The following is a 20953-nucleotide window of genomic DNA, read 5'->3' as shown; positions in this document are numbered from 1 at the left end:
AGTCAGGAGGCTGAGGCAGGAAGATCTCTTGAATCCAGGAGTTTGAGGTTGTAGTGAGCTATGAATGCCCCCTGCACTCCAGCCTGGGCAACAGAGAGACACCCTGTCTCAAAAACAACAACAACAAAAAACTTATAAATGGTTCTCTTGGAAAGTGAATGAGCCTGAAAGAGATATTGTCTTGTGAATGGGTCTGTTCCAGAATGTGCTTACATTCTTGGTCTTCTTTTCTGTAATAGATAATGAAATAACAGGGAGGAGAAGGAAAAACAATTGTTCTTGGAGAGTCCATCCAGTCTTTATGTAAATAGGGGGAAGTCTCTTCTAGTGTCTGTGGATCTCGAAAGACCTTTAATTAAAAATACTCATTATACCAGAGGGAGCTATATTTTGGGGTGAAGTTCCCTGAGCTCCCTCAGGAGAGTCTCCCTTCTCAGGGTAAACAAATTTTACAGTGGCTTTTATCCAATCTACCGGGCTGGCTGTTCCCTTAGGAATAACCTCCTGTGTGTATGGATCACATGTAGCCACCTGCAATTGTTCTGTAGTGAGCTGTGGATCCTGCATCAACCTCAACATGCTCTTCCATTCTGCAGCATTTAAAATCGAGTTACTCTTGCAATCCATCTTAGTAATGATTCCTCAGGAAGCTGAAGATAGTAATCTACAAAATAGAACAATTCCTTCACATCGTACCCTCTAGTCTCATAGTGACTTGGTTTTGCCCTTCCTCTACATTGACTGTCTTCTTGGTAACCCAGTTCTGAGTTATTTTCTGTTTCCCTGCGTAAGTTTTCCCTTGTGGATCAGTTTGCAGGCTAGTGGCTGAAGCTCAGACTCACTGAAATCTGAACTTGGTTTAGCACCAAGGTCTGACCCAGTACTCTCTTTCAATTTCATTTTAGCTATTATAGTTAACAGTAAACAAGAATATTTTTCTTTTTTTTTTTTTTTCTTTTTTTTTTTTTGAGACGGAGTCTTGCTCTGTCGCCCAGGCTGGAGTGCAGTGGCCGGATCTCAGCTCACTGCAAGCTCCGCCTCCCGGGTTCATGCCATTCTCCTGCCTCAGCCTCCTGAGTAGCTGGGACTACAGGCGCCCGCCATCTCGCCCGGCTAGTTTTTTTTGTATTTTTTAGTAGAGACGGGGTTTCACCGTGTTAGCCAGGATGGTCTCGATCTCCTGACCTCGTGATCCGCCCGTCTCGGCCTCCCAAAGTGCTGGGATTACAGGCTTGAGCCACCGCGCCCGGCCAAGAATATTTTTCTTTTTTGCGTATTAGTTTGCATTTCCTTATGCATCCAGTGAATCAACTCTCCAGGAGTTGGTTCTGTCTCTAAATTCCATTCGTAACTTTTATCTTTAGTAACTGAGCACAGCACAGCTGTGGCTGTAAACCATGGGTGACCACATGGCTACTCAGGAATCAAAGGTTCCTCACTCCCCACTCTTTCATCCTTTCTCTTCCCAAACCACAACTTTCCATGAGCCCAGGCCATTCTAGCAAATCCCACTTACGTGACACCAACTTTGCCAGGGTGGGGGGAAATGACACTCAATGTGCCTGTTCTATTATCTCACTTAACAACAACAATCAATACAGAAGACTTTTGTGACCAAATTTGTATGTGGAGATTTCCCCATACACCAAGCAGCAGTCACCAGCCGGGTGTCCTCTGATTCAATTCGGACACTATCTATCTAGAGATAGTGTTATCAGAAAGGGGTCCTGATCCAGACCCTGAGGGGTTCTTGTTGGATCTTATGCAAGAAAGAATTTGGGGCAAGTCCACAGAGTAAAGTGAAAGCAAGTTTGTTGAGAAGAAACAGAAGAATGGCAACTCCCTGAGGGCCACTGGGTGGCTATTTTTATAGTTATTTCTTGATCATATGCTAAACAAGGTGTGAGTTATTCATTAGTTTTTTGGGAAAGGGGTGGGGATTTCCCAGAACTGAGGGTTCCTCTTCCTTTTAGACCACATAGGGTAACTTCCAGACATTGCCATGGCATTTGTAAACTGTTATGGCACTGGTAGGAGTGTCTTTTAGCATACTAATGCATTATAATTAACATACAATGAACAGTGAGGACAACCAGAGGTCACTTTCATTGCCATCTTGGTTTTGGCAGGTTTTGGCCAGCTTCTTTACTGCATCCTGTTTTATCAGTGGGATCAGTGAGGTCTTTGTGACCTGTATCTTGTGTTGACCTCCTCTCATCCTGTGACTAAGAATGCCAAACCTCATGGGAAAGTAGCCCAGAAGGTCCTACCCTTATTTTACCTAGCCCCTATTCAAGATGGAATTGCTCTTGTTCGAACACTTCTGACATATTTCCCCCCTCCCTTTTACAAGGGAACTCTTAAGCCTAAGGGTTGTAGAGGGTTGTAGATCTATCCTCTGTAACTTCTTCAGGCTGAATAGGGGTGATGATATTTTTGCTTAATTATTAGGGTCTCTTGTATTTGGGGGAGAAAAGAGCTCAGTCAGTTATGGTGAAGGCCATTCATAACTCTTCCAGGTATCACCTTCTGTTCTGAAAAAAGGTGCTATGTGAAAGATAATTAATGTTCAATTTAAGAAAATGTTGAGTAGCCTTATTTTGCGTTTCTACACAGAGTACAACAACAATATATTCCACAGCAGTAAAGGAGATAAGTAAAATTATCCCAGTAAACCAAGTAAGAAGACTTTTCATGAACTTGACTATTGTTGGAACCAAGTTGTTAGGGGATCACTGGCTGATTCTAATACATGACCAGAATCAGAATACTGATCTAGATTTTTACATTACCTATTTCCCTCTTTTCTTTGGAGCAGCAGCCAGAGATCAATGGTTGATTTACAGGAATAATCAGGGTCAGTCTAAATTAAAAACAAAAACAAAACCAAAAAACCCTCAAAAACAAGGATGAGATTAGAATCTAGTAAGATGTACAATAGTTTTTGAAATGTAATTTTTTTCTCTCCAGTCCCCATTTTCATTAAAAACAAGTCAAGGTAGGACTGATTTGTTTGCAAAATAAGCTTTAGTCTCATTATACATGTCCTGATTATTTATATAAAGTGCAGTAAGAATAATTATTTGCCATATAGGCTTCTTTTAAAATTGGCTTTGATGGAACTTTATTCCATAAATAATCTTAGATTAAACTTTTTTTTTTTTTTTTGAGACAGAGTCTCACTCTGTCGCCCAGGCTGGAGTGCAGTGGCCGGATCTCAGCTCACTGCAAGCTCCGCCTCCCGGGTTTACGCCATTCTCCTGCCTCAGCCTCCGGAGTAGCTGGGACTACAGGCACCTGCCACCTCGCCCGGCTAGTTTTTTGTATTTTTTTTAGTAGAGACAGGGTTTCACTGTGTTAGCCGGGATGGTCTCAATCTCCTGACCTCGTGATCCACCCATCTTGGCCTCCCAAAGTGCTGGGATTACAGGCTTGAGTCACTGCGCCCGGTCAGATTAGACTTTTTAAAGCTTTGAGCCCAGCCATGAATTTGACTGTTTATTCCTGAAAATACCTGTATGAGTTGAGTGAATTCCTCTCCAAGTCTCAAGATAATTTGGGGTTCCTAGGCTTGTCAAAAAGTGACATTCTTTAATTACTACAGATCAGGAACCCTGTATAGGGATTACATAAACAAGGTATAAGGCTAGTTTTCTCAAGGGGCTTTTCTTTTCTTTTTTTTTTTTTTTTTAACTCTGTAAGTCAGCTTTGATTCTTTAAAGCTGTCTGTATCTGAAAGCACACCATCTCAGTCAAAGCCTTGGTAAAATAATCAGTGTCTCCAACTGTGCCCTGTTATAAAAGAGAACAGATTCTTACTGCACTTATGCAAATAACTTAACTATAGTGCCATAAGTTAAGAGTACTCACAAATAGTTTCCAAATTCTGGTAAAATCAAGTAGAGAGAAAGAAATATGCTCAAAATTTTGCTCATAGGAGTATATTTTATTCAATAGTTAAAAACTATAGATCACTCAAAAGAAAAGTTTTCTTGACTCTGAAAAATAAAACAGAAAGGATAAGCAATATTTTAAGCAAAACATCATAAAAAGATTATTTTGGTCTTCTATTAGTTTAGTCTATGCAATTAATTCCTGTTTTGCTTGATATTTATAATCATATTAGTTTTCCAAGAAAGTCTTGTAAGTTCTTTCTCTATTTTAATGGCACACTTTCCAAAGTTGTCAGAGAGCTGAACTTAAGAGTACTTGTCAGTCCTATAACTGATTATAAACCACCCTTTAAAGAGGATCAAGACAAGACAACAATTGTCTGTGGATGACAAAGTCTTAGGGCAGCCACAATTAAAGACACAATTAACTAGGAATTTGGGTTACTTCTGTGGCATACAACAATTTTATATAACAATTATAATTATTACTGATAATGTGAAATGTATCTTATTAGAATTAAAGGGGTTTCCCATAATTTTGGAACACATACCAATAACATATTTATACAAATACAGCCCAAAGAAAGCCAAACACCATTTCACATTTGACAATGCTGTATAATTTTAGTATACCACATAAGGCAAATATGTCATTTTTGAACTTTAGGAGGACATATATCTAAAGGATTAATCTGATCATAAAAATATATAATTTAGAATTTGATTTTGGAGTTTGTCAAAATATCGAAAGTTTAAAATACTGATAATATAGAATTTCAGGTCACCATAGGCCATTCATTTAGCCAAAATAACTCAAAGATTTTTAAAAATTGAAAACTTTTACTCATTGATAGAGGAAAGATTTTAGCTTTCTAAGTAATCTGTTTTCTCTCCTTTCTTTTTCTTATAGTTTGCTTAAAATGCAAACAAAAATCTTTCATTTTTTCAATATTCCATAAAGATTCTGTTCAAGAGAGAAAGCCAAATTTCACCTTTGCATTAGTATACAATTAATAGCAAACCCAATTTTAAACAAAACCTTATAGACAAATCTATCCAATCTTAATCAGTTTGACCATAAGGTAAGATTCTCATAAACCTTTTATAATCTTTTATAATTTTCTGTTAAAAAGCAGATCAACAGTGTAAGAAAATCCTGTTGTGCTTTTATTTCAATGTTTGATTTATAGAAAAGCTGAATAATTAAATAATTATTAATTTAATTTTGACCAATAGTTTCACACACAGAATTTTTTTTTTTTTTTTTTTTTTTTTTTTTTTGAGACGGAGTCTCGCTCTGTCGCCCAGGCTGGAGTGCAGTGGCGCAATCTCGGCTCACTGCAAGCTCCGCCTCCCGGGTTCACGCCATTCTCCTGCCTCAGCCTCCCGAGTAGCTGGGACTACAGGCGCCCGCCACTGCGCCCGGCTAATTTTTTCTATTTTTAGTAGAGACGGGGTTTCACCATGGTCTCGATCTCCTGACCTTGTGATCCGCCCGCCTCGGCCTCCCAAAGTGCTGGGATTACAGGCGTGAGCCACCGCGCCTGGCCTCACACACAGAATTTTTACAAGATTAATCTTTCACAAACCTTCCATAACTTGGCCAAACCTTCAGCTTTATCCTACCCAACATAAAACAATCCTTTAATCCTCTAAACCAGACCAGACCAAAAATCCCACATTCCCGTACCTTCTTATAATTTTTTATCAGAAACATATTCTACTTTCCTTACATACCTTGCATATAAAACTGTTTCTTCAGTAGTCTTGATTACATGTGTTAGAATGTTAACTCTTAGCAACTTTTATTTTTGGTGAAATATCTGGTACGTAGGTAATTTTAATTAGGTACCAGGTATGGAACCTAGGATACCAGACAAGTGCAGATAAGGTCCAACTCTTTCCAGCATAGCGAGGGGGCATGGCTAACTCCATACATCCCCAGGTCTTACCTAAAATCTAATGGCTCCAAAGTAGGTAAGTTGAACAATTTTCAAAGTCAAAGAAGCAATTTATGACCTTAAAGCATTTAGCAGTACTTGCTTTGGCAGCACAATACTAAAACTGGAATGATACAGAGAAGATTAGCAGGCCCCTGTGCAAGGATGACACACAAATTCATGAAGTATTTTATATTAAAAAAATAAAGCATTTAGCAAACCTAATATCTCAGTTGCCTTTTTTAGACCAAATGTCTTAAACTTGAAGACATTTTAATTTACCAATAACCTTTAAAACTCTTTTTTCCAAAATTACTAAAGTCATGTGAACTAAAAGACATTAAAATTGTTATTTTTCTGACAAAATCTTTATTTAAGCATTTATTATTTTTAAGCCAATTAATCAGAGCTCTTTAATATATTTTGGTAGTGAAACATCACACACGACACATAAATACAGATGAACAGACAGAAGATCCAGTAGTTGTAAGGGTTCTTCTTTTTTTTTTTTTTTTGAGACAGAGTCTCACTCTGTCGCCCAGGCTGGAGTGCAATGGCACAGTCTAGGCTCACTGCAACCTCTGCCTCCCAGGTTCAAGTGATTCTCCTGCCTCAGCCTCCCAAAGTGCTGGAATTACAGGTATGAGCCACCACACCTGGCCTATGTTATTTTACTCTACTTTATTTTATTTTATTTTTTGGGACTGAGTCTCACTCTGTCACCCAGGCTGGAGTGCAGTGGCACAGTCTCTACTCACTGCAACCTCTGCCTCCCGGGTTCAATTGACTCTCCTGTCTCAGCCTCCTTTGTAGCTGGGATTACAGGCACACACCACCACAGCCAGCTAATTTTGTATTTTTAGTAGAGATGGGGTTTCACCATGTTGGCCAGGCTAGTCTCGAACACCTAACCTCAGGTGATCCACCTGCCTCGGCCTCCCAAAGTGCTGAGATTATAGGCATGAGCCACTAATCCCCTCTTCCTTTTAGATCACGTAGGATAACTTCTAGACATTGCCATGGCATTTGTAAACTGTCATGGTGCTGGTAGGAGTGTCTTTTAGTATGCTAATGCATTATAATTAATGTATAATGAGCAGTGAGGATGACCAGAGGTTACTTTCGTCGCCATCTTGGTTTGGTAGATTTTGGCTGGCTTCTTTACTGCATGCTGTTTTATCAGTGGGGTCTTTGTGATCTGTATCTTGTGCGGCCTCTTATCTTGTCCTGTGACTAAGAATGCCTTACCTTCTGGGAATGTACCCCAGCAGGTCTCGGCCTCATTTTACCCAGCTCCTATTCAAGAGGGAGTCATTCTGGTTCAAATACCTCTGAATATAGCATCAAATTTCACAGGTTTAGGGCTCATTCCTCAGACTCCCCCAGCCAGTCACAAGTCCAGCCTCCAGAACTTCTAATGGACTGGCTTCAAGTTGGGGTCTCCATGATCCCCTCTTTTTGGGTTTGATTACCCCTCTTTGGGTTCAATTAACTTGCTGGAGCAGCTTACAGATCTCAGGGAAACACTTACTTATGTTTATCAATTTTTTATAAAGGATATTACAAAAGACACAGATGAAATGAGGGTGAGAAATGAGGGAAGGGATACAGAGCTTCTAGGCCCTTCCTGGGCACACACCTTCCATGAACCTCCACGTGTTCAGCTATCCAAAAGCTCTCCAAACTCTGTTTTTTTAGGTTTATTTGTTTGTTGTTTTGTTTTTGAGACTGGGTCTTGCCCCGTCACCCAGGATGGAGTACAGTGGCATGATCTTGGCTCACTATAGCCTTTACCTCCCTCCCAGGCTCAAGTGATTCTCCCATCTCAGTCTTTCAAGTAGCTGGGACTATAGATACATCACACTCAGCTAATTTATTTTATTTTAGTATAGTTTAGTTTATAGAAAGGAAGTCTCCCTAGTTGCCCAGGCTGGTCTTGAACTCCTGGGCTCAAGTGATCCTCCCACCTCAGCATCCCAAAGTGCTGGATTACAGGCATGAACCACCACACCTGGTCTCCTTTTTCTTTTTTTTTTTTTTAAATGAAGGTTTTGTGATGTAGGCATGATTAATTAAGCCATTGGTCACTGGTGATCAACTTAACCTTCAGCCCCTCTGGCCTCCCCATAGGGTAGGGGGGTTATGCTGAAAGTCTGAACTCTGTAATCCTGCCTAGGTATTTATGGTCACCAGCCTCCATCCTGAAGCTCCGTAGCAGCTGCTAGCCACCAGTCATTTATTAGCATATAAAAAGACATCACTTTGGAAATTCCAGGGATTTGGGGAGTTGTATGCCAGGAAACAAGAATGAAGACCAAAAACATATTTCACAGTATCACAACAGCCCTCTCTTGCTCTGGACACAACTCACCATTGACAGCCTTCCAACAGAGAGCTGGAAGAAGTATTTGTATGTGTAAATATTCTGCTTGCACAATCTAAAGAGACCCGAACTACTGAACTCCAGAAAATATTACCAATGTGGCAGGACCATGAATCTTCATGTACAGTAGCCCCCACCTTGTCTGAGGTTTTACCTTCCCAGACTTCAGTTACCTTCAGTCAACTGTGGTCTGAAAATATTAATAGAAAATTCCAGAAATAAGGCTGGGTGCGGTGACTCACACCTGTAATCCCAGCACTTTGGGAGGCGGAGGCGGGTGGATCACGAGGTCAGGGGATCGAGACCATCCTGGCCAACGTGGTGAAACCCCGCCTCTACTAAAAATACAAAAAAAAAAAATTAGCCGGGTGTGGTGGCAGGCGCCTGTAGTCCCAGCTACTTGGGAGACTGAGGTGGGACAATGGCATGAACCCGGGAGGCCGAGCTTACAGTGAGCCATGATCGCACCACTGTACTTTAGCCTGGGAGACAGAGTGAGATTCTGTCGCAAAAAAAAAAAAAAAAAGAAAAAAAGAAAATTCCAGAAATAAATAATTCGTAAGTTTTAAGTTGTGTACCATTCTTAGTAGCATGGTATAATCTCTCGCCACCCTTCTCTGTCTGCCCAAGATGCGAATCATCTGTTTGTCCAGAGCATCCACGCTGTATAAATAACCTGCCCGTTAGTCATCCACATCATCTGCTCCTGACATCCAACCATCAACATCATTAGGCTCATGATCCAAGATCACCCGAAGCAGATGGTCCTCCTTCTGATGTATCGTCAGAAGGTCAATGGTAGCCTAATGCTATGTTACAATGCCTGCACCAGTCACTTCCTTCATCTCATCACATAGACATTTTGTCTCCCCAAGAAGGGTGAGTACAGTATAATCAGGTATTTTAAGACAGAGAACACATTCACATAATTATTATTACAGTATAACATTATAATTATTCTATATTATTATTAGTTATTGTTAACTCTATATTATTATGTTATTGTTAATCTCTTACTCTGCCTAATTTATAAATTAAACTTTATCATAGATGTATGTATGTATAGGAGAAACATATGTAGGATTCAGTACTAACTGTGGTTTCAGGAATCCATTGGGGGTCTTGGAACATATTCCCCATGGATAAGGGGAGACTCCTGTAATTTATCTCAGGCAAATATGGCGCTTACCATTTCTTGTTTGTGTCTAATTAGCATGATGTTATCAATATAGTTGGACAAGCATGAGGTTCTGTGGAATGTCAAGGCGATTGAGGTTCCTTAAGACTGTATTATAACAGAGAGCTGGAAAGTTAATAAAGCCCTGAGGGGAGAGAGTGAAGGGGCTATCACTGTAACATTGTGATGTAAAAGAAAACTGCCTTTGGTCTACTCTTCTCATGGGTATTAAAAAAACATTCATCAGATCAAAAATCATACACATCTGCTTGAGGTTGTGCTGATACCCTCCAGTAAAGATGACACATCCAGTAGAGAGGAGCTCTGACTGGGGCTATCACCTGATTAAGTTTACAGTAGTCCATCCATCATCCACCATAATCCATCTGTTGTTCCAGAGGCCAGACAAGTGAATTGAAAGGTATATGATGGGGAGCATAACCACAGCCAAAATATTAGATCAGAAATAACACTGTTAAAATAAACTGTAGTGTAGTGTGATGGTTAATTTTGGGTGTTAGCTTGGCTAGGCCATGGTACCCAGATATTTGGTTAAACACTAGTCTAGATCTTGCTGGGAAGTCAGTTTTTAGATAAGATTAACAGTTAAATAAGTAGACTTTGAATAAAGCAGATTACCTTCCATGATGTGGGTAGGCCTCATCCAATCATCTGAAGGCTTTAAGAGAAACAGGACTGACTCCCCCAGGGAAGAGGGAATTCTGCCTGCAATCTGCCTTCAGACCCAAGCTGCAACATCAACTCTTCCCTGGGTCTCCAGCCTGCCTGCCTATGTTGCATATTTGGAACTTACCAGCCTCCAGAATCGCATGAGCCAATTCCTTAAAATAAATCTATGTATTATTTGTGTTTACATAGGTGAGGAATCAAACCCTGAAATCATACCCTGAAGATCTCTTTCGGTGCTGAATGTCAGCCTACCTTCTCTAGAAAGCAGATAATGAATCAAAGGTCGTATGCTAATGTTTTCCTCAGGGTTGTAATCCTAAAGAAGTAAAAGTCTGACTTTGGGATTGTGTTAACTGCTTCCACTGGGCAGTTGCTGGGGAAATCAGAGCCTTCATATCCTTAGTTGGGTCAGACACAAGTGTTTAAGTTGCTGTGGTCTCATTATAGCAGGCTTAATAAAGTTCATGCCAAACACTAGCACTTGTTTCCCCATGAGGCTGAGGCAGCCAATAATATCTGGAGATGAGACAACTATGTTGGCTGCTGGGACCTTCCATTGGGAGGCATCTAAGCTGAGTCTGGCACAGTCAGAGTAAGTAAGGACTTTGGGATTTACTTAGAAGCTATTGGAGGTATTTGAGCAGAGAAGTAACACATCTATCTGCCCAGTGGAGCAAGGATAGAAGTAGGGAGATCAGTTAGGAGTCAATTGCAATAACCCAGTGTATTTGGGTTCTATCGGGGAAGCAGAACCATTAGAAGTTATATAGAATAAGGGATTTATTATAAGGATTTGATCTGATGCAGTTGTGGATGTTGGTTAAACAGTTTATGCACAGCTGCTTCTTGTGGATCTGGTATTGGACTAGAAGTCATCAGGGCAGGTAACTGGAAAGGAAAAATGGACATGAAAAGGGGGAGGACAAGGTCAAAATGGAACCCATGAAAACAAACTAGATCTCCTATTGGTCTCTTCCTACCCATAAGCCTCCAAGTTTGATGATGACCTACAGGAGAAGCTGATGACCTTCATCAACATATACCTTGCCCAGGAGTTTGGGAAGCTGAAGGTAGAAGTCCAGGGGGAGATGGAGTGGCTTGGGCCCAGCTGCTGCCTCACACCAACAAGGGGAGCCAGCAGATTAATGAAACTATGCATAAACTGCAGTAGCATCTGACTCTATGTCGGCCTTCCAATTGTAAACATGGCTATATCCGAACATCTTCTTTATCTTCTTTCTAAATTGTGTCCACATCTTCTTCTGGTGGCAAATTCTCACCCAAAACTACACAGGAAAGGAATTTCTAAGAAACATAATTCCATCTTAGCTAAATTGACTACCAAGCCCACTATATCAGTTGAGAAATTAAGATGGCTTGGACCAGAGTATCAGCAACAGGGGTGTGAGAAGTGTTTTGTGAAAGTTGTCAGAATCCAAATAGAATCACCCATTTTGATTAAAAAACCCTGACAAATGGAGATGGGGAAGGCCAAAAAGGGAGTTTTCTTATGCACAAATGCCTGATAATAAGAAATATCGCAGAAGACTCTGAAAAAACCACATGCTTGCACAAAGGCCACTACAAACTTATATACACACAAAAATATGTCCATGAGAACATCTGTCAACTGCTGTCCAACCTCAGACTAGCACCACCCTTGTTATGAATGTTTGATCATTGTAACCAAGGATAATTATCTCAAAACAATTATGCAATTCAAATTTTTCCTTTAAAAACCTTTGTCTTCCTTTACCTCTCTGAATATAGACACAGTTTAATATGGCATATGTATTCCCATTGCAAATCTCATTTTCAAATAAAAATCATTTTCTTTTAGAGAGCCTCTGTCTGTTGTTTAGGTTGACAAACATGGTGTCAGAAGTGGGATCTGAAGCATAATCACTTTCAGAATAAATTGGTGATTCTTGGAACCAGGGTGCAGTACTCCCTTGAGGCCTTTCAGCTCTCCACTTCCACAGCTCTCCTTTTTCTGCCCTGGTGAGTCTTCTCTCAAGCCAAGCCTCTCTCTTTTTGGTAGAAGCTCTTTAACTTTATTTGGGATGTTATTTGAGTAACATCACCTTAACGAAGAGCGTTGCATCCCTTCTGGGATGATGAAAGACTCTTTGTCTTTTCTGACGAGCTCTTTCTAATGTAAAGACATTTTGTCTTTCTGGTGAGTATACTCTCCTACAGAGCTTATGTTCTGTCTGTGAGGACCTCATATCTTTTCTGGTGAATTCACCTGTAGTTCTGGAAGCCTGGTTTGATATTTTGTTTGGTCTGCATACCTGGCTTAAACCTTTTGTGAACACTCTTATTTTGGTTTGGCTATGCACATCTGTAAACAATTTGGCTCTTTTACTGCCCTCCCCTTAACCTCTGCTTATTTCTAAACATCTTTCAAGAGCAAAAATAAACATTCTAAATATGGGCATAGGATGGCCAATTAAAACCACTAGAGCAGTCACCATCATCTAAAACACCAGCCCAAACCCCTGACATTTCTCTGAAAGGGCTTATGGAATTGTCTTTGCTCTTAAGAAATAAATAAGTAATTTAGCTGTCATTTAAAAAATAAATTAATTAAAGTAAATGTAAATAGGATAAATGTTTAGAAATAAACTTCTCATGTAATTTGACATCTTAAGGTTATTATATATTAAATTAAGCAGTAGATATTCATAAAGTATCTGGATCATTTCCAAATAAGATAAAATGCTACACATTAATTGCTAAACATAGATTCAAGTGTATTTACCTTTGGCTTCCTAAATTTTACAAAAACTGAAAAGATATTTGTAGTTGTTAATAAATATGTCCTGCTCCACCTTAAAAATTATGTTATAAAAAATTTCTAAAAATTATAAAATATATATTCATAAAATGTTAAGATAAAATTCAGAATTTGCTTACTTTCTAGCTTTTCACTAAAAATTAAGGTTGCCAAGAGTTTAAAATTCAAATTAATGTATATAAATCTGTACACACAGTGTAGCAAACAAGTAAAATGTGTTCTTGAAAGTCAGGTGCGGTGCTGTAATCCCAGCACTTTGGGAGGCTGAGGCAGGTGAGTCAGGAGTTTAAGACCAGCCTGGCCAACATGACGAAACCCCGTGTCTACTAAAAATACAAAAATTAGGCACTCGTGGTGGCAGAAGCCTGTAATCTCAGCTACTTGGGAGGCTGAGGCAAGAGAACCACTTGAACCTGGGAGGCGGAGGTTGTAGTGAGCTGAGATCGTGCCATTGCACTCCAGCCTGGGCAACAAGAGTGAAGCTCTGTCTCAAAAAAAAAAAAGAAAGAAAGAAAGAAAAAAAAGTATTCTTCATAAAAAAATTATTTAAGGCCGGGCGCGGTGGCTCAAGCCTGTAATCCCAGCACTTTGGGAGGCCGAGACGGGCGGATCACGAGGTCAGGAGATCGAGACCATCCTGGTTAACATGGTGAAACCCCGTCTCTACTAAAAAATACAAAAAAAAACTAGCCGGGCGAGGTGGCGGGCGCCTGTAGTCCCAGCTACTCGGGAGGCGGAGGCAGGAGAATGGCGTGAACCCGGGAGGCGGAGCTTGCAGTGAGCTGAGATCCGGCCACTGCACTCCAGCCTGGGTGGCAGAGCGAGACTCCGTCTCAAAAAAAAAAAAAAAAAAAAAAAAAAAAAAAAATTATTTAAAATACATAAAAATGTGTTCTTTATTCAAAAAATAATTTTGATCACTTGAGGTCAGAAGTTCAAAACCAGCCTGGCCAATATGGTGAAACCCTGTCTCTACTAAAAATACAAAAAATTAGTTGCGCATGGTGGCAGGTGCCTGTAATCCCAGCTACTCGGGAGGCTGAGGCAGGAGAATTGCTCAGGAGGTGGAGGTTACAGCAAGCCGAAGTCGCGCCACTGCACTGCAGCCTGGGCAGCAGAATGAGACTCCATCTCAAAAGTAAATACATACATACATACATACATAATTTTGTATAAATACGAGAGTATTTAAGGTTGTTTCAAAAAGTAAATAAATTAAAAAAACAGCAGCCAGGCATGGTGGCTCACGCTTATAATCCCAGCACTTTGGGAGGCCAAGGTGGGCGGATCACCTTAGGTCAGGAGTTCAAGACCAACTCGAGGAATTCAAAACCAGCCTAGCCAACATGGTGAAACCCAGTCTTTACTAAAAATACAAAAACATTAGCCGGGCATAGTGGCGGGCACCTGTAGTCCCAGCAACTCAGGAGGCTGAGGCAGGAGGACCACTGAACCCAGGAGGTTGAGGCTGCAGTAAGCTGAGATCACACCATTGCACTCCAGCTTGCTGGGTGACAGAGCGAGACTTTGTCTCAAAAAATAAATAAATAAATAAACAAACAAACAAACAAATAAGAGAGAGATTTAATTGGCTCCTGGTTCTACAGGTTATGCAGGAAGCATAGCAGCATCTGCTTCTGGGAAGGCCTCAGAGAGCTTTTACTCATAGCAGAAAGCAAAGTGGCAGCAGGCACATCACACGTTCAAAGCAGGAGCAAGAGAGAGAGCCAAGGGGAGGTACACACACTTTTAAATGACCAAATCTTGTGAGAACTCACTATCATGAAGACAGCACACAAGCCATGAGAGATCCACCCCCATGATCCAAATAACTTCCACTAGGCCCCACCTCCAGCACTGGGGATTACAATTCAACATGTGATTTGGGCAAGGACAAGAATCTGAACTCTATCAACAGCAAAAGGTGAAATTCCAAGAGATGTACCTGAGAAGCTTCAAGAAGAAAACTCTACCTTGAGAAATGAAATAATCATTCTAAATGAAGAAGACACTATTTCTAACTGGAAACTAGGAAAATTAAATGGAATCTGGGGGAAAAAAAAAGCTGTAGTTTGGAAGATGGCTGAAAATTTACAGAAACAGGTTTTAGAATTAAAAGTCAAAATCTTTTGCAATTTTACTGAAAGCAGATGAATATTTCAAGAAAAATTTATTGTTCTATCATATGGGACCAAAATTTTAGTTTTGTATCATTATATTTTTAATATTAAAGCTTATTCATTTTTTAATGTCTTAATTTTTAATTTTAATTTTTTTGAAAACAGGGTCTCACACTGTTGCCCTGGCTAGAGTGCAGTTGCATGATTACAGCTCACAGCATCCTTAAATTCTGGGCTCAAGTGATCCTCCCTCCTCACCCTCCCAAGTAACTGGGACTACAGGCGCATGCCATCATGCCTACTTAATTTTTAAGATTTTTTGTAGATACCTGGTCTCACTGTGTTGCCCAGGTTAGGCTCAAACTCCCAGGCTCAAGCAGTTCTCCTGCCTCAGCCTCCTAAAGTGTTAGGATTACAGGGGTGAGCCACTGGACCTGGCTTAAAGCACAATCGTTAGAAAGACCTACAAATAATTCTCTTTTAAGTATATTCAATTTGATCACACATAAAATTTCTTTTGTAAATTTATCCTTTATAAACCTTTTATGACTTACTCTGACCTTCCTCAACCTGCTCAGACCTTTTGTTTGTTTTACATTTTTTCTTTCTTAAATAACCAGTCATTTGACTTTAGGACAAAATTCACTGTTTTAAAAAATTGTTTTGAATACTTTTTTTCTTTCCTTTTATTCTACTGGAGTCTTCTCAGAAACTTTTCTCTTTTTTTAACCTTTCATAAGATAACTACATCTTTAATCTTTTTTTTTTTTCCCTGAGACAGGATCCCACTCTGTCACCTAAGCTGAAGTGCTGTAGTCCATTTGTAGCTCACAGCAAACTCAAACCCCTGGGCTCAAACAGTCCTCCTGCCTCAGCCTCCCAAGTAGCTAGGACTACAGATGTGTGCCACAGTGCCTGGTTAATTTTTAAAAAAATATTTTTTGTAGATATCGGGTCTTACCATATTGCCCAGGCTATTCTCAAACTCCTGGCCTCAAGTGATCCTCCTGCCTCAGCCTCCCACAGTGTTGGGGTCAGACATGAGCCACCATGCCCAGTGATATCTTTTACATCTTTCTCTCCTACTTTCTGGTTTTTAAAAATCTTACTTTTTGCTTTTGTTGTTGTTTGAGAAAAGGTCTCACTCTGTCACCCAGGCTGGAGTCACTGCACAATCATAGGTCACTACAACCTTGAATTCCTGGGTTCAAAGGATCCTTCCATCTCAGCCTCCTAAGTAGCTGGGAATACAGGCACACACCACCACACCTGGCTAATTTTTAACTTTTTATAGGGATAGAGTCTCACTTGGTCGCCCGGGCTGGTCTCAACCTCCTGGCCTCAAGCAATCCTCCCACCTCAGCCTCCCAAAATTCTGGAATTACAGGCTTGAGCCACCATGCTCAGGCTTGTTTTTTATCTTTTTTTCACTGATTTTATTTTATTTTATTTTATTATCTTGAGATGGAGTCTCACTCTGTCACCCAGTCTGGAATGCAATGGCTCGATCTTAGCTCACTGCAACCTCTGCCTCCCCAGTCCTGCCTCAGTCTCCCGGGTAGCTGCGTCTACAGGCACACACCACCATGAAGATGAACTGGAATCTGTGAAAACAAACCAGATCTCCTATTGGTCTATGCCACCACACATGGCTGATTTTTGTATTGTTTGTAGAGATGGCATTCTGCCATGTTGCCCAGGCTGGTCTCAAACTCCTGAGCTCAAGTGATCCACCTGCCTCAGCCTCATAAAGTGCTGGGATTAGAGGCAACAGCCACCATGCCCAGCTAAACCTCTTTTCTTAAAAATTACTCAACCTCAGGTACTCTCATTCTGTCACCAGGCTGGAGTGTAGTGGTACGATCTTGGTTCACTACAACCTTCGCTTCCTGAGTTCAAGCAATTCTCCTGCCTCAGTCTCCTGAGTAGCTGGGACTACAGGTGCGTGCCACCATGCCCAGCTAATTTTTGTATTTTTAGTAGACACCGGGTTTCACCATGTTGGCCAGGATGGTTTCAATCTCCTGACCTCGTGATCCACCCGCCTCGGCCTCCCAAAGTGCTGGGATTATAGGCGTGAGCCACTGTGCCTGGCCCTGGCCAGGTATTTCTTTATAGCAAGGCAATAATGGCCTAATACAGAAAATTGGTACCAAGGAGTAGGGTATTTCCATAAAGGTACCTGAAAATGTGGAAACAGCTTTGAAACTGAGTAATGCACAGAGGTTGGAAGACTTTGGAGAGGTCAGAAGAAGACAGGAAGGTGAGGGAAACTTTGGATCTTCTCAGAGGCTGGTTAAATGGTTGTGACCAAAATGCTGATAGTGATATGGACAGTGAAGTCCAGGCTGCTGAGGTCTCAGATGTAAATGAGAAATGTATTGGGAACTGGACCAAAGGTCACTCATGTTATGCCTTAGCAAAGTCGTTGGCTGGATTTAATTCACGCCATAGAAGTTTGAACTTCACAGTGATGACTTAGGGTATCTGGCGGAAGAAATTCCTAAGCAGCAAAATGTTCAAGAAGTTGCCTGACTGCTTCTAATAGCCTATGTTCAGATGCAGGAGCAAAGGAATGACTTAAAGTTGGAACTTATGTTTAAAGGGAAACAGAGCGTAAGTGTTTGGAAAATTTGCAGCCTAGAAATGTGGAAGAGAAAGGAAAAGCTTTTTCTTTTTTTATTTCAATCATTTTTGGGAAATAGGTGGTTTTTGGTTACATGGATAAGTTCTTTTGTGGTGATTTCTGAGATTTTGATACACCTATCACCTGAGTAGTGTACACTGTACCCAATGTATAGTCTTTTATCCTCGCCTCTTTCCTACTCTTCCCCCTAAGTCCCTAAAGTCCATTATATCTCTTCTTATGCCTTTGTGTCCTCATAGTTTAGTTCCCACTTATAAATCAGATGTTCAATATTTGATTTTCCATTCCTGAGTTACTTCACTTAGAATAATGGTCTCCAACTCCATCCAGGTTGCTGTAAATGCCATTATTTTATTCCTTTTTAAGGCTGAGTAGTATTCCATGGTGTATACATTCCACATTTTCTTTCTTTTTTTCTTTCTTTCTTTTTTTTTTTTTTTTTTAGAAAGAGACTCGCTCTGTTGCCCAGGCTGGAGTGCAAAGGTGCAATCTTGGTTCACTGCAACCTCCACCTCTGGGGTTCAAGCAATTCTCTGCCTCAGCCTCCCGAGTAGCTAGGATGACAGGCACCTGCCACCATCCCTAGCTAATTTTTGTATTTTTAGTAGAGACGGGGTTTCACCATCTTGGCATGGCTGGTCTTGAACTCCTGACCTCGTGATCCACTTGCCTCAGCCTCCCAAACTGCTAGGATTATAGGGGTGAGCCACCACGGCTGGCCCATACCACATTTTCTTTATCCACTACCTGGTTTCTGGGCATTTAGGCTGGTTCCATATTTTTGCGATTATGAATTGTGGTGCTATAAACATGTGTGCAAGTATCTTTTTCTTTCTTTCTTTTTTTTTTTTTTGAGATGGAGTCTTGCTCTGTTGCTCAGGCTGGAGTGCAGTGGCGTGATCTCGGCTCACCACAACTCCTGCCTCCTGGGTTCAAGTGGTTCTCCTGCCTCAGCCTCCCAAGTAGCTGGGACTACAGGCATGTGCCACCACACCCAGTTAACTTTTTGTATTTTTAGTAGAGATGGGGTTTCACCATGTTAGCCAGCATAGTCTTGATCTCTTGACTTCACGATCCACCCACCTCAGCCTCCCAAAGTGCTGGGATTACAGAAGTGAGCTACCATGCCCAACCTATCTATTTATTTTTGAAATGGAGTCTTGCTGTGTCACTCAGGCTGGAGTGCAGTGGTGCGATCTCGGCAACCTCTGCCTCCCGGGTTCAAGCAATTCTCTGGTCTCAGCCTCCCGAGTAGCTGGGACTACAGGCGCATGCCACCACGCCTGGCTAATTTTTGTACTTTTAATGGAGATGGAGTTTTGCCATTTTGGCCAGGCTGCTCTCAAACTCCTGACCTCAGGTGATCCACCTGCCTCGCCTCCCAAAGTGCTGGGATTACAGGCGTGAGCCACCATGCCCAGCCTTGACAGTAACAATCTAGTCATTAACAAACTAGAGCCTGTGGGTCAAATCAGGCTTCGCTGCCTGTTTTTGTAAATAAAGTTTTATTTGAACACAGCCACATTTATTCATTTATGTATTGTCCATGGTTACCTTTGTCTTACAATGGCTGAGTAGTTGTGACAAAGACCATAATGGCCCTCAAAGTCTAAAATATTTGCTATCTGGCCCTTTACAGAAAAGTTTACTAGCCCCTGATCTAACGAATTTAAACTAAAGCCTGGGCACAGTGGCTCACACCTGTAATTCCAGCACTTTGGGAGGCCGAGGCAGGTGGATCATCTGAAGTCAGGAGTTTGAGACCAGCCTGGCCAACATGGGGAAACCCTGTCTCTACTAAAAATACAAAAATTAGCCAGGCATGGTGGTGTGTGCCTGTAATCCTAGCTACTTGGGAGGCAGAGGCAGGAGAATCTCTTGAACCTGGGAGGCAGAGGTTGCAGTGAGCTGAGATCGTGCCACTGTACTCCAGCCTGGGCAAAAGGGTGAAACTCTGTCTCAAAAAAGAAAAAAAAATTTAAGCTAAAATGTAACTGTTTTAAAGTATATAAAATTTGAATATATTTTGATCAAAAAAATAAAAATAAATGTGAAAATTAACACTTAAAATGTTTCATATATTTTAAAATTTTTTTAATTTTTTATAGAAACAGGGTCTTGCTATGTTGCCCAGGCTGGTTTCCAACTCCTGGCCTCAAGCAATCATCCCACCTCAGCCTCTGAAAGTGCTGGGATTACAGGAGAGAGCCACTTTGCCTGGCCTATATTTTTAAAATAACTCAAAAATATCTTAAATAATTTATTCAAAATTAAAAAGCAGATAGATGTGGTGTCTTGCGCCTGCGGTTCCAGTTACTCTGGAGGGTGAAGCAAGAGGATCATTTCAGCCCAGGAGTTCCAGGCTGCAGTGAGCTATAATTGTGCCACTGTACTCCAGTCTGGGTGACAGAATGAGACACTGGCTCTAAAATAAATACATAAATAGGCCAGGCACAGTGGCTCACACCTGTAATCCAGCACTTTGGGAGGCCGAGGCAGGTGGATCACGAGGTCAGGAGATCAAGACCATCCTGGCTAACACGGCAAAACCCTGTCTCTACTAAAAATACAAAAAATTAGCCGGGCGTGGTGGTGGGCGCCTGTAGTCCCAGCTACTCGGGAAGCTGAGGCAGGAGAATGGCATGAATCTGGGAGGTGGAGCTTGCAGTGAGCCGAGATTGCGCCAGGGCCCTCCAGTCTGGGCGACAGAGTGAGACTCTGTCTCAAAAAAATAATAATAAAAAAATAAATTAAAAAAACATAAATAGGCCAGGTGCAGTGACTCACGCCTGTAATTCAGCACTTTGGGAAGCTGAGGCGGGTGAATTGTTTGAGTCTAGGGATTTGAGACCAGCCTGGACAACATGGCAAAACCCAGTATTTACCAAAAAATTCAAAAATTAGCCGGACTTAGTAGTACACGCCTGTAGTCCCATCCTCTTAAGAAGCTGAGGTGGGAGGATCAATTGAGTCCAGGAGGTCGAGGCTGCAGTGAGCTGTGATCGTGCCGCTGCACTCCAGCCTGGAGACGGAGCGAGACTCTGTCTCAAAAATAAAATAAAATACAAATAGAAATTATGGGCATTAAAAAGTTTTAAACTAATATTATTTAAAGTTGTTATTATTTTTGAAAATTTAATCAAATCTTATTAATTTAAAAAAATCTTGCCATTTTAGTGTTCAAGATCCATCTAAATGTCAATAGGAAGAATTTGTACCATGGTCCGCCCATATTACATGTAGATCTATCCATACACAGATGAGAAAAGATTTGTTCCATTGGAAAACATTCCATGCTGCCAT

At 41.0% G+C, this 20953-nt stretch overlaps 1 pseudogene; it reads left to right on the top strand.

Moving 5' to 3' along the window:
* The first annotated feature begins 5933 nt into the window (after nucleotides 1–5933).
* Nucleotides 5934–6033, top strand: LOC119626286 (U6 spliceosomal RNA; annotated as a pseudogene).
* Nucleotides 6034–20953: the final 14920 nt, after the last annotated feature.

This window comes from Chlorocebus sabaeus, chromosome 20 (assembly GCF_047675955.1).
Source record: "Chlorocebus sabaeus isolate Y175 chromosome 20, mChlSab1.0.hap1, whole genome shotgun sequence".
Lineage (NCBI taxonomy): Eukaryota > Metazoa > Chordata > Mammalia > Primates > Cercopithecidae > Chlorocebus > Chlorocebus sabaeus.
The sequence above is the reverse complement of the archived record's forward strand: the minus strand, read 5'-3'. Positions and strand labels throughout refer to the sequence as shown.